This window comes from Ailuropoda melanoleuca, chromosome 2 (genome assembly GCF_002007445.2).
Source record: "Ailuropoda melanoleuca isolate Jingjing chromosome 2, ASM200744v2, whole genome shotgun sequence".
Taxonomy (NCBI): Eukaryota; Metazoa; Chordata; class Mammalia; order Carnivora; family Ursidae; genus Ailuropoda; species Ailuropoda melanoleuca.
In genome coordinates, this window is record NC_048219.1 from 17,516,582 (window position 1) to 17,529,902 (window position 13,321).

Sequence of the window (13,321 nt, forward strand, 5' to 3'; positions counted from 1 at the left end):
AAGGCAATAGCCTGACATTCTTGGAGGGGGAGCAAGGTAGTGAGAAGATGGTCCCTGCTAAACCTAGCCCCTGGCCTCCCTCAGCATCTGCACCTCTGGTCTCAGGGACCTCCATGGGTCATGTGCTTGCTCTGGACCCATTCTCGGACACAGACCTCATGGCAGGGCACAGGGTGGGGTGGCCAGGCTCAAATCTGTGTCCACAACTCCAAGGACTCAGGACACTGAAGGGCAAGAGAGACCCAGAGCTGGTTGAACCCTGTGTCCTGCTCAAATCAAGGTTGTGGAGGGCAGGGCTTGTCCTCCCGATTTGGACTGGGGGCTGCTGGAGGCATGGCCAGGCCTTCATTCCTCAGCCTGGGCTGCCATGTGTCTTCTCTCAGCCAGGGGGCTCCTGAGGACACGGCCATGTGTCTTCCCTCAGAACGGGGGATAGAGAGGAACCACACAGCCTTCAGACAGCTCAGTTTCGTGAGGAGATAGCTCACAAAGCAGAATGAATCACTCCTGAATGGCAGCTTCCCATAGTTCCCCACTTCCTTCAGGATAAAGTAAAAACCCCTCACACCAAGTCCCATAAGCCCAGTGACCCAGCTCATCCCATGCTCTTGCCCCTCTTCTGTATTCCAGCTGCACTTGCCTTCACCCCATTCCTCAAAAGCACCCTGTGTCTCTCTTGTCTGCCTGGAATGCTCTTCTCCAGCCTCCCCACCCTCATGTCCTGAGGCCCTGTCTTTATCTGCTGTGCCCCATTTGCCTGGCCCATCCCTACTCATTGCTCGGTCCCAGGTCCAATGTCATTTTCTAGACAAAGTGAGTGCCCCGTCATGCTCTCCCAGACTCCGTACTGTCCCTGCCTATTACACGAATTGTGCCCCTGCAAAAGAGATGTTGAGGTAGTAACCCCAATACCTCAGAATATGACCTTGTTTGGAGGAGGGTCATTGCAGACGTGATTCGTTAAGTTGAGGTCATGCTGGAGGAAGGTGTTCCCTAATCTAACACGACTGGTGTCCTGATAAGAATACAGCTATGTGAAGACACAGACACACAGGGAGAATGCCATGGGATGATGGAGGCAGAGTTTGGAGTGAGCGGCAACAGATTAAAGAATGCCAAGGATTGCCAGCTGTCACCAGAAGCTAGGAGAGAGCCATGGGACAGCATCTCCGTCAGAAGGAACCGAGCCTGCTCACACTTTGATCTCCAACTTTTAGCCTCCAGAACGTGAGAGGATAAGTTCCTGTTGTTTTCAGCAACCAGGTCTGTGGTACTTTGTTATAGCTGCCCTAGGAAACTCATATACTGCCATTCTTAATTTGGTCTCCCACACCCCAGCCCCTCGCTGTGAGCTGCCTAAACACAGACACCATGTCTTCACCCTGAACCTCCAGGGCCTGGCATAGGTCTGTCCTATAGTAGGGCTCTGTAAAAATGCGTTGAATGAATGAATGATGATCTCAAACAAATATTAAATTAACAGTATTTATAGTTGGATAGTAGACTTGTGAGTCATTTTTATTTTCTTCATGTGACATATTGTGTTTTTCTAAGTTTCCACTTTAGAAACTATATTGATGTTATCCTAAAGAAAAACTAAGATACATATTTTTCTTTTCAAAACATACGTTAAAATAACAGTTATTTCCACCAATGTGTGTTTTGTGAAGAGGAAGGAGTTCTGCTATCTGCTTGATAACTACTTTTTCATTGATTAATTGATTCCTCCTTGTGTTGCTAGAGTGCTTTCTGGAGTCAGATTTACAGAGCTCGAGCTCTGGGGCCTTGGGGGGAATAGATTCCAGGTGGGAGGGGTCCAGACAAAGTATGCATGCTTCTCAACCATCTCAACCATTCACCCCTTCCCGTAGCTCATGGGATCTGGCCAGATGTGGCACCTGTCAGCTGGTGGGGGCTGCCAGACTTGGCACTTGAGAACACCACCAGCCCTGGCTGAAGGACATTCCCAAACAGAAGCAAAATCCTACCCTTCATGAATGCACCCTCAAACTTGAATATTCACACAAATCACTTGGGGATCTTGTTGAAATACAGACCTCAGTGCAACGGGTCCCAGGTGGAACCTGAGATTCTGCATTTCTAACAAGGTCTCAGGTGATAATCCATGTTGCTAGTCTACGGACCACCCAAGGCACTGAAAGTTAAAGATAAAATATTCTGGTTGTTCTGCAAGATTGAATGCTTCAGGATAGGGAGATCAGAAAAGACACATTGGGAAGTACATTGCAGAGTACTTCAAAAAGACAGGTGGGATTTGGAGAGGTAGAGCTGGCAGGAAAGAGGTGGGAACTATCTGGGAAGGTCTAGAGAGAAAGTGCCATGTTCGCAGGATGGTGAATAGAGCAGTACAGCTAGAATAGGAGGTAAGTACAATTGTGGAAGGGAGGGCAGGAAGGTAGGCTGGGAACAGCCAATGAAGGGCTCTGAATGTAGGGCTAAGAAGCTTGGCTTTAATCCCATAGGGAGTGAAATCTGACATGACTTAGATGTAATGTTTTACAGAGATCAATCTGACACCGAGTGCAGACTCAGAAGAAAGTCTGACAGAAGGAAGAAGAGTCAAAAGGCAGATAAGAAGGCTGTACTGCCTCAGATAATGCAGACAGGAAAAGGAAAGGGGTGGCCAGCCAGGAGTAGTGAGAAGGCTTCGGGTTGCCTAGAGTTACTGATGGGACACAGTTGGGGAGAAGAAAAAACAGAATCCAAAGTGATTTACAGGAAGGGTGGAGACTGAGAAGCACCATCAGCAAAGCTTGAGTTCCCAGAGGAAAACACTGGCTTAAGGGGAAGATGAGTCCCATCTTAGATGCGATGAGTCTGACATAATACTCCAATTCCCACATAGAGGCCTTGGGCAGGTAAGCAGATTCAGTGGAGCCCAGGAGAGCAATGTGAGTGGGCAAGATTTTGATGTGTACCCTGAAGGGAAAAATGGGGTACAGAAAGGAAAGAGAATGCCCAGAGGGGAGTACACAGTGAGCAAAGGGTGAGAAGTAATACCCACAGCTGGGGTAGGAGGAAAATAGAATCTACTGAAGAAGGGAAAATCAGCAGAGAGGTCAGAGAAGCTACCATAAGTATACAGATGGCCAACCTGGAGGCCCTACCATACTGTGACATCAAAACCAAGGAAAGGCCTGCCCAGCCAAGGCTGTGGGAGGGCAAGGGAAGCCCAGGCTTGAAAAAGAGCACCGTTTGAATGGAAAGCAGGATTTGAATTGGTGGAGAAGAGGACTGGATTCCCTGGAGTAGGTCTGGGCTTCAGCAGGATCCCAAGGGGCCTGGGGCTCCCAAGCACTTATTCCAGAACAGCCTAGCACAGGAAGGACAATCCCTTATCCTGCAAACACACATACATGACGTGCACACCGCAGAACATACCAAACCCCCAGGGCAGAGCAGAGAAGTGGGGAGAAGAGGTCTTTGGAGCAAAACCCTATGGCCGGGAAGCACATAATTTATCATCCAACTAGGACTCTTGAGAGTGAGCAGGGACGCTACCAACAATCACACCACAGGTGTGCAGTAAGGCTGTCCCCAACCCTTTCGTTACCCTAGCCCTGGGGGATACTGGATCCCCCAAAATGCCCGTTCGTTCCTTGTTCCCCCTTTCTAGATGGGGTGGCAGAATGGAGTCACAGGCGGTAGGAACAGGCAAGCTCATACTCCCGGGCAGGGGCCCCAGCGGAGGATGTCGGATGGGGAGATCTGGCTTCCCCCCCTCCCCGCAGCACCATGGACAGCGACCGGCCCAGCTGGCTCCCCGTCGCCTGGCCCGGGTTTCGCCAGGGCCGCCGCGAGGCTCGAGGCTCGATCAATATTTCATGGGGGAAGGGGCTCGGGTTGCGAGCCCCGCGCCTAGCCAGAAGGCGCCGCCCGCCCTGGGGACCCTCCCCGGGAACCCAGCACACCCGGCGGCCCCGGCTCAGACAGACACCGCCCTCAGGAGCGCTCCGCATTCCGGGCACAGCGCTCCGCCCCCGGACCCTTCCCGGGGCACAAAGACCCGCGCACACGCCCCACAGCTTCCCGCGGCCACTCAGACGCAGCACACAGCCAGACGCGCGCTGTACAAAGACGGCGACTGCACAGAACAACAGGCACACACCACACCCAGGAGCAGGCCACCTAGACACACAGCACACACACAATACGCCTCGCAGACACACACCGTCACAGACCCCTCTGCACATCACACAGACACCCTGCCACACGTACACAAACTCACATGCTGCACAAAAACTCCCTCCCAGAGAAGCTCAGATACATTTACGACAAACACACACAGTGTGCCTTCGCGGAGTCCTTCAGACATATTGCCCGGAGCGACTCCATCACACACACAAACTCTCTCTCTCTCTCTCTCTCTCACACGCACACACAGAGTATGCCTTCACAGAGACCCTAAGACATTCACCACCGATACAGAAGCACATGCCCCACACTACCCAGGCCCTGCACCCTCCTGGAGCCCAGGCCTGCCCTCCTGCTGTGGACATGGGACTGGGGAAGAGACAGGCAGTACTTCCGTCCCTCCTGCCTGGCCCTGGTGTTGAGTCCTGTGGATAAGTTCTCGGTGTACTCTGAGGCCTCCGAGGGTTGCTGCCCAATCCCCCAGGGCAGACAGGCAGCAGCACAAAGAGGTGGGAAGTGGGTAAGCAGGGGAAAGGGGATCTTTGAGACCCCAAAGCCTTCCCAGCCTCGCTGTCCCCAGGCCCCAAGCTCTGGGACATGAGGCTCCAGGGATGGCCTTGCCCTCACCTGCATCTCCCACAGCCTCTGTGCTCCCTGGGACTCCACCCTCTGGGAGGCCCTGAGGTTTGTGTTGTGCATGGGGACCAGTAGGACTATGGAGTCTGCAACTCCTGCTCCCCCAGGAGTGCCCAAGTACCGCCTCAGATATGAGGGCACATGCTATGCCCATCCAGACACCCCAACTCCAAGAGCCTCCCCCCCCCCAGCAGGGGAGGGAAGGACGGCACAAATTCTCTTGTCTGCAGAATAATCATGACAGGATTTTCTGAAAGAACCCCAAGACAGGGCATGAGGTGAAGAAAGGGAAGCAGGCTGGCAGAGCAGGAAGAGACCCCCAAATTTTCCAGGCAGGTGGAAAGGACCTTCAAGATTATCTAGGCCAATAGGCCATGTCTCTGACATCCCCAAACCACTTCCCAATTTTGCATTATCCACACAACACTGTGTGCCCCCTCAACAATTTCTGCCAAATCTCCATACTCTAGTACTGTTCCTTATTTGTGGTCTTGAAATTGACACTTTTAACTTACATGCATTTACTGTAAATAGAAACTTTCTGTTACTACTATAAATGCAAAGGCTATTGTTGCTTTTAATAAATAGAAAATGATGGTAAAATAAATATAGTAAAAGCAAACTGTATTATTAAACTGTAGCTACATTGAGTTGCCCGTCAAGGCCTCTTTGTTAAAAAGGGAAGGGCAGCAGTGTGGGAAGGTTGTTAAAAACACACTGACACTTTCTCTCTGGGACAACCTTGAACTTGACAGAGTTGAAAGGGAACCGACTTTCTCACTACGTGAGCCAATGCTATGTAATGACAAGTCCACAAGCCGCTGAAGGCCAGCTCAGGTCTTGCTGAAGGTGCTACTCCCCACAGTGGGAAGCTCTAGGCTTGCCCACTTCCTGTAGGGGCGTGAGCACAGTGACTAGCCGGAGCCTTTGTGCCATGGTCCATTCTGGTAATTACAATCCTTAGAAATTGCTCAGTTCTTTTTTTTTTTTTTTAAGATTTTATTTATTTATTGGACAGAGAGAGAGAGACAGCCAGCAAGAGAGGGAACACAAGCAGGGGGAGTGGGAGAGGAAGAAGCAGGCTCCCAGGGGAGAAGGGAGCCCGATGCAGGGCTCGATCCCTGGACCCTGGGATCATGCCCTCAGCTGAAGGCAGAGGCTAAACGACTGAGCCACCCAGGTGCCCCGGGCTCAGTTCTTTCCTATTTACAAATTGTCCCTACAGCCACCAACTAGTATGAGCTGCACAGTAGGAATTATTATCCCCATTTCTGAATGAGAAAACAGAGGCTCTGAAAGATTAAGATTTGTTTAGAGTCACATAGCTAAACAGGGTAGATCGTCACCTCCCACCCCTCTTTTCTACTCTACCTGCCTCCATCTGTCCCATCTTTGGGAGCCCTTGTTCTAGGCTGACCCCTTCCTGGGCAGGAAGGAGTAGCGGGAAAATGGTAACCTTGCATCTGCCTCTGAGACCCTCACAATCCCGAAGGCAAACAGGCAAGTGAGTCAGTAGAACTTTCATTCTTGGGTCACAACTGCTGTGTGTCCCTAGCTGAATAATGGCACCTCTCCAGACCTCAGTTTCCTTATCTGTGAAATGGGATAATAATGGTACCTATCTTAGAGGGCGTGAGGATTCCATGAAATAATGCATGTGCATAGAGTCTGGCACAAAGTGAAGACTGAAAAATATTTATTACTAGGGAAGTAAAAGGAATAATTAATTCAGGTAAAAAAATGGCCGCTGGGGGTAGGTAGGCATGGCATGGTTCTTCACTACAGAGAGGAAACGAGTTCTGTCTTAGAGAATGAATATGATTTTGGTAGAGAGAACTATACTGTCTGCTCATGCCCTCCTCTTCCTTCTCTGCCCACTCCAAAGAGAAGTGAGAAAATTTAGGGTCTCATCTTCCTATCTTTCTGCTCTGGCCTTTTAATGACAACTGACAGGCTCTTCAGAGCCTGCCCGCGGCACAGCTGCCCCAGGAAAAGACTTCCCTTTAAGTCAGAATGCCTGGGCTGTTTTCTCCAGGTCCTATCCAGATGGAAGGTTGGGGGCCAGGCACACCCTGGCACTCTAAGGATTCCAGCAGATGTCTTTTAATGTACTTGCTCAGACAACAAAGACCCTCCCTACCACCCCCTTTCTCCAAGGGGGTCAAGAGCGACGACTGCCTGTGTGACTTTGAGAGCCTTCCCAGCAGCCTGCAGTTGATTGGACCTGGGTGGGCACCTGACCCACTCAGAGCCAATCAGATCCTCTCATACAAGTTCGGACTTGGATCGGCCAAACCCCGGGTTCTCTGAATGAGGCTGGAAGGAAGGACACAATACAGCAATTATAGGTTACCCAGGGTCTGGTAAAGCAGAGAAAACCCAGTCTGTGGAGAAAGAAAGGTATAAAGGCGGCCAGCAAGGTGCAGAGAACGGCTGCTTCCATTTCTCCTGGCCTACAGGTCCTGCCTCCCAGAAGCTAACGATTTTTCTGCCCCTCTGTTCTCAGGAATCCCTTGTGTCCCGGTAATAAACCCTTCTTTATTACTGAAGCTGGCTTGAGTGGGTTTCTATATACAAGCAAAGACCTAATTAAGAAAGGGGAGAAGCTGGGAGCTAGAGGCACAAAGATGAACAATCCTGGGCGGGGGGGGGGGGGGGGGGGGGGGGGGGGGGGGGGCGGTATCAGTGTGTCTGCACTGGATGAGCTCAGCTTGACGGGAGACAAGGAAGTAGAGATGTAGGCTCTGTACAGATGTGGCCGAAGGAGTGTGAGTTAACACCGTCCAGGAAGGGCCAGGAGGGTCCTCGGAGGCTTCGCAGCAAAGGTGGTAGCTGAGCCGGTTTTGAAGAGTGAAGGACATTCTCCAGGGAGACAAAGCAGGGGTGGGGGAGGCCTTACAGGCGGCAGAACAGCAAGTGCAGAGGCACAGAGGCACAAAAGAGCCTGACGTGTTAGAGGAACTGCCAGAAGTTCAAAGTGTTGGGAGGGGGGAGGGGGGAAGAGCAGGGAAGATGAAGCTGGGAGGCAGTCCAGTGCTGATCACAAATGGCTTTGAATTCCCTGCTAAGAAGTTGAGGCCTTTCTTGTCAGCAATAGGGAGCTATTGAAGTATTTTAAGTAGCAGGGGGGTGACAGGGTCAGTTCTGTGCTTTAGAAAGACGGCTTTGGGGCCATGTGAAGAAAGGACTGGAGAAGGCAGTCCTGAAGGCAGGGAGGCCAGTTAGGAGGCTGCAGCGATGATTCATCTGTTCCTTTCATCCACTGAACAGCTCACTGTGTACCTACTGTGTGCTGGGGCTAGGCAAAACAGGATTCCTGACCCCACGGAGTTCACAGGCTAGCCAGCAAGAGAAACAAGGAAGAAGCAATTCAAGCGTGATGAGTGGCATGAAGAAGTACGAGGTCCTCCTCTTGGGCGGTGGGGGGGGGCAGTGTTTAGTTTCTGGTTTTTAGGCTTCACTGGGGAAAGGATGTTCGAGCTGGTATCTCTCTGAAAGCTAAGTAGGAGTTAACAAGGCAGCAGGAGGAGGACTGCATTCCAGGATGGAGGACAATGTGTGAAAGTCCTGCTGCTCAGAGAGAGGGAGAATGGTACCAGATGATAGAAAAAGGTAGGCAAGGACCAGATCACACCGGGCCTCGAGGCTGCGTCAGAGTCTGGCTTTGGTTCCAAGAAGTCTTGGAAGGGTCTTACACAGGGAAATGATACAATCAAACGTTTATCTTTCGAAGATCACTCTGGCTACAGTGTGAAAAATGAAATAAACTGGGGCAAGAACAGACACAGAAGGAGCCAACTCTAGGAGGCTGTAACTGTGGTCCAGGTGGGAGCTGATGGTGGTCTGGAATGGGGTGGTGGGCAGGGAGAGAGCTACCAGAGAGCTAACACGACTTGCTGAGGACGGCTGTGGGATGTGGGGGTGAGGGAAAGGGAGGTGTCCAGGAGAACTTCCAGCTTTCCAGCTTGAGCAAGTGGGTGGATGGTGGCAGCAGAGATGAGCTGGTGATGCTGGAGGCAGAGCAGGTGCCGGCAGGCGGAGCTGGGGACCTGGGGACCTGGGTTTGGACCCTACGCAGATTGTGAGACATCTAAATGTGGCCCAGGAAGCAGTTAGACCTGCAGGGCCCGAACCCAGAAGAGACCACTCAGGTCCAGAGGGTGATGAGGTTACCTGGCAGTGGAGGAGGCGTGGGCAGTGTGGAGAGAAGGATGGAGGGAGGCAGTTGGGGGAGGTGGAATCCTGGTGGCAGCAGGACCTGGGGGCAGAGTGACCAGAAGCCCTGAGCTCAGCAAATCAGAACCACGAAATCCAAAGGTTAATTCCCTCAGCCCCAGGAGGCATCAGGCTCTGGCTCCACCTCCCCTGGCCAAGACTCAGGCCTCAGCACAGACACTTCTCCAGCTGAGACAGCCCTCCCTCCCCCACAGCACCTCTTCCTCCTGCGAGGACACAGCTCAGGGGGCCCCTCCTCCTAGGGAAGACTTCCCCCAGTCCCAGCAGGCACTCTGCCGTCCAACAACCTGGGTTCGAATCTCAGCTCTGCTACTTGATAGCTATGTGTCTTGGGCCAAAAAATTGAACCTCACTTCCCTCATCTGTATCACGGAAGTAATAACGGTACCTAACTCGGAGGGCTGTTTGAGGGTGAGTATGTAAAGTACTTAGCAGAGAACCTAGCACACAGTAAGCACTAAATAAATGTTACTATTATTAACATCCCACCCACCTTGGGACAGTTAGTCATGCCCTCCACCTTGTACCTCCTCCACGTGGGAACGATTTCCAGGTCTGTGTCTCTCCCTGCCTCTTCCTACCCCTACCCAATTTGTGGGGCTACATAATATGCAGGGCCCAGTGCTAAATGAAAATGTGGGACCCTTGGTCAAGATGAAGAATTTCAAGATGGTGATTGCAGAACACTAAACCGAGTGTGAGGTCCTGCTAACCCAGGGCTCCGTGCAGCCATGGACTCATGAAACCAGCCCTGTCCCCACCCCCACCCAGCCCCGGGCCTGGCCTGGAGTAGGTGTCAGCCCCATGAAACAGAGTACAAATGCTGACGGACATCAAGATAGGGTTTTGTAATTTCCATCTGGAATTTCATTTTCTCCTTCCCACAGAAATAACATCAACTCTGTGTTAGAGTTGACAACGCTGAGTGTTAGAGATGCGGTGTGTCTTGCCAGAAGTCACCGCCTCATGAACTATGGAGCTGGGATGTGAACATAGACCAGCCTGGTGCCGAAGCCCTGCCTCCTGCCCTCTGGCTCCCTGGGGAGGTGAGGAGAACGTGGCCCCAGGGGTGAACTTTGTCAACAAGGCCCAGAGAGAGGGAGCTGGAGGGACTGGGACCGGCCCCCTCCCTCCTGGGGCAAGCCACATAAACAACCGGCTCCCTGGGCACCAGGGCTGCTACCCAGGGAAGGGGGTGTGAAAGGGCAAAAGGTCACTCCCAAGAAGGCTCTGCCTGAGGGCCACAGACCCTAGCCCATGCTCTCTGGAAATGAAACCCTGCCTTCTCGGCTTAAATCCCTTTAGGGGCTGCCGTTGGCCTCAGGAGAACTCCTAAGCCTTTAGCATCCTACTGACCAGGAAGGTCTGGCGTCTGCCACCTGCACACTCTCTACCCTCTCTCCTCCACTGCTGCCCTCCGCCACCACACCAGGCCCCTCCCACCATCACCCAGGCCTGCTCGCTCTCCTAATCCCTGCTTCTTTGCCTCCTTAACTCCTTGTCACCCTAGGCTCCCTGAATCGTTCCTTTCAACACACTGACACAAGTGTCATTAGCTGCTGTGGGCCACCCTAGCTGGAATGCAGGCTCCAGGGAGGCAGGGCTGTGTGGCTCACAGAGCTTGTCTGTCGGGTGTCTGAAGGCAGCCCCCTGCAACAGAGGCAGGAGGGTCCTGCACACCTTCTCGCCTTCTCTCCACTCCCCCCTCATCTTCTTTACCTTGTTCAGGTATCTAGAACTCAAAGTGGGAGAAGCCCAAGCTTGCAAAGGGAAGAGAATCGTCCTATAGTATGCACCCTGCACCTGCCAGCCCTGGGCTGGGGGCTGTACATCCAGTCACTGCATCTAATCCCCAAGCATCTTCCTGATGGGGGTGGGGCAGTATGAGTGTCAATTATTCCGATTTTCCAGAGGAGTCTGAGACCAGTTGCCTGAAGTGGTAACAGAGCCTGGAAGTGGAGAATTCAGGATTTGAACCCAGGTCTGTCTGATGCTCAAATACCCAGTGTCCTCTCTGCCCCTGTGACTGGTCCCAGCCAGCTCACTTCCAACCAAGGAGCAATAGTTTTTCACCCGTGCCTTCAGTTCACACACACCCACAGCAGCTCAGTTCCACTGTCAGGTCAGCAAAACCCCAGTGCAGAAGGCAGCTCTGCGGACAGTGAGAGGCCAGTGTAGAAATCACCCCTCCCCTGGGTCCACAAAATGCCAGTGTAGGAGAAATACACTCCCCCTCCATCAGCCAAACACTAATGGGGGAGACACCCCCATTGTCAGTAAAATGCTGGTACAGGAGGTATACCCTGCACCCCAAGTCAGCAAAAAGCCCGTGCAAGAGACACTTCCCCACCCCTCTCTGCCCAGGGTCCAAGACATGAGCTGGGGGTGCACAGAGTCCTCCAAGGTAGAGCTCTTGTGTGGGGTAGGGGGAAGCAGTGGGGCTGGGGCTGCCGCTGCCTGGTGGAGGAGGCTGCAGCTGGGAAGCAGGCAGACTCGGGTGAGTTCTCACATGGCACTAATGAAATCAACCACCAGCCTGCCCCCCCCCCTTTCCCCAGGGACCCTCCAGGCTCCAGCTGATGCAATGCCCAAGCCAGATAATTGTTTTCTTCCCTCCTTAAAGGGCCAGCTGCTGTTGCAGCTGCAGACATCGCCCAGACCCCTGAGAGACCCCACAGAGCTTAGCACCTGGTTAGGGATAGGGGGAGCCCAGAAAGTAGCAGCTTGGCCCCAGGCTCTGCAGAGGAAAATCCAATTAATGTCCGAGACCAGAAATGTCTGTGAGCAAGGAGGGAGGGTGACATGAGAGTTAAGACAGAGACAGCGCCTGGCCCACAACCACATGCCCCGAAGGAAGGGAACCTGGTCCCTGGCTGCGACCTCAGCACCTGGCTTCTGCCTGCCTGTCCCGTCAAGCCCTTGGCACAACGGTTGCTAGTGAGTTCATTAGTGCCAGGCACTGTGCAGAGCAGCTCAGATCCACCATTTCAATCACTCCTCCCAGCAGAACGGGAAGGTGGGTCTATTTCACTGAAGGAGGCTCCTAGAGGGGAAGCGATTCCCTCAATAGCACACAGCCAGAAAGTGGCAGAGCCTGGGTTTGAAGTCAAGTTTGCCTGACTCTGGACTTCATTCCCTGCAGAGGGTTGAGTAGGTGTCAAACCCCAGGGCTGGAGGTCCCTAAGGCAGGCAGCCCGGACACTGAGGGCAGGAAGGGGGTCTGTGGGCCCTAAACAGGTTCAGAAGGGCATAGTGCTTGGTTTAAGCACAGATTTCATGGACCCCTTCCCCAATTCCATACCCCCACACACCCCCAACCAGAGAATGTCCCATTAGGCTACCCACATGCCCCCAGGGACAGCTGGCAGCTGCCTGATTACAGACTAATTGGTGGCTGGCAGCAACGCGGGGGGGGGGGGGGTTGTTGCTGCTAGTCAACCCTTGGTGACCAGGCCTAGCCCGGAAAGGCCCTCTCCCTGCCACTTCGGGCCCCAAACCCAAGGACCATAGACTTAAAAAGGCATCACAGGCAGAAGACAGGACCAAAGGGGCATCAGCCTTCCTCTCCACACCCAGACAACACCACTGGGGCTAGGGGTGGACACTGACATTCACCCAGGCTCCCCAGCCCCAAAATGGCAGTGCCAGCCCAGCACCCCTTCTTCTCTGGCATCTGATATGGCATTGCCCACTCCATTCAAGACCACAGGAGCTATGGGCCCTCCCTGGGTTTCCAGGCCCAGGATACTGGGAAGGAACCCACTCCTCTGGGCTGGGTTGTCCAGAGAAGGTGATGTGAGCATGGGTCCAGGCAGCCTGGAGGCCAGCCAGTGAAGCTACCCACCCCATGAATGAAAGGGTGTCCAGGTTGCCCACCAAGAGCCCTGCCAAGCCTCCCTGAACCTACGACTCCCCACCGTGGATTGACCAATTGCCTTCCCCAGCTTCCCAAAAGCCCCCTCTTCCTACCCTAGGGCTGGAGTGAGTACCACCCCTTTCCTTTCATGGGCTGGCGGGGGGTGTCCTCTGGGCACCACAATGGTGTTTCACTGGGAGAAAAGAGTGCCTGCTTCTCAACCAGGGCACAGGCAGGAAGGAGAAAGCAGGCTGCCTTCCAGCTCCCTTTCCAGGAGAGATTTTAAGCACTTTCCAAAAATGCCATGCGAGGCAATGCTGTTGAAGACCAGGGCCCCAGGTGCTCTGAGAATCAGGAAAGAACTCAAGACTCTGGGGTCCCCTACCCCATTTTCCAGGCTTCCTCAAACACCCCACGTTCCCCTCTCATACCTTAGCC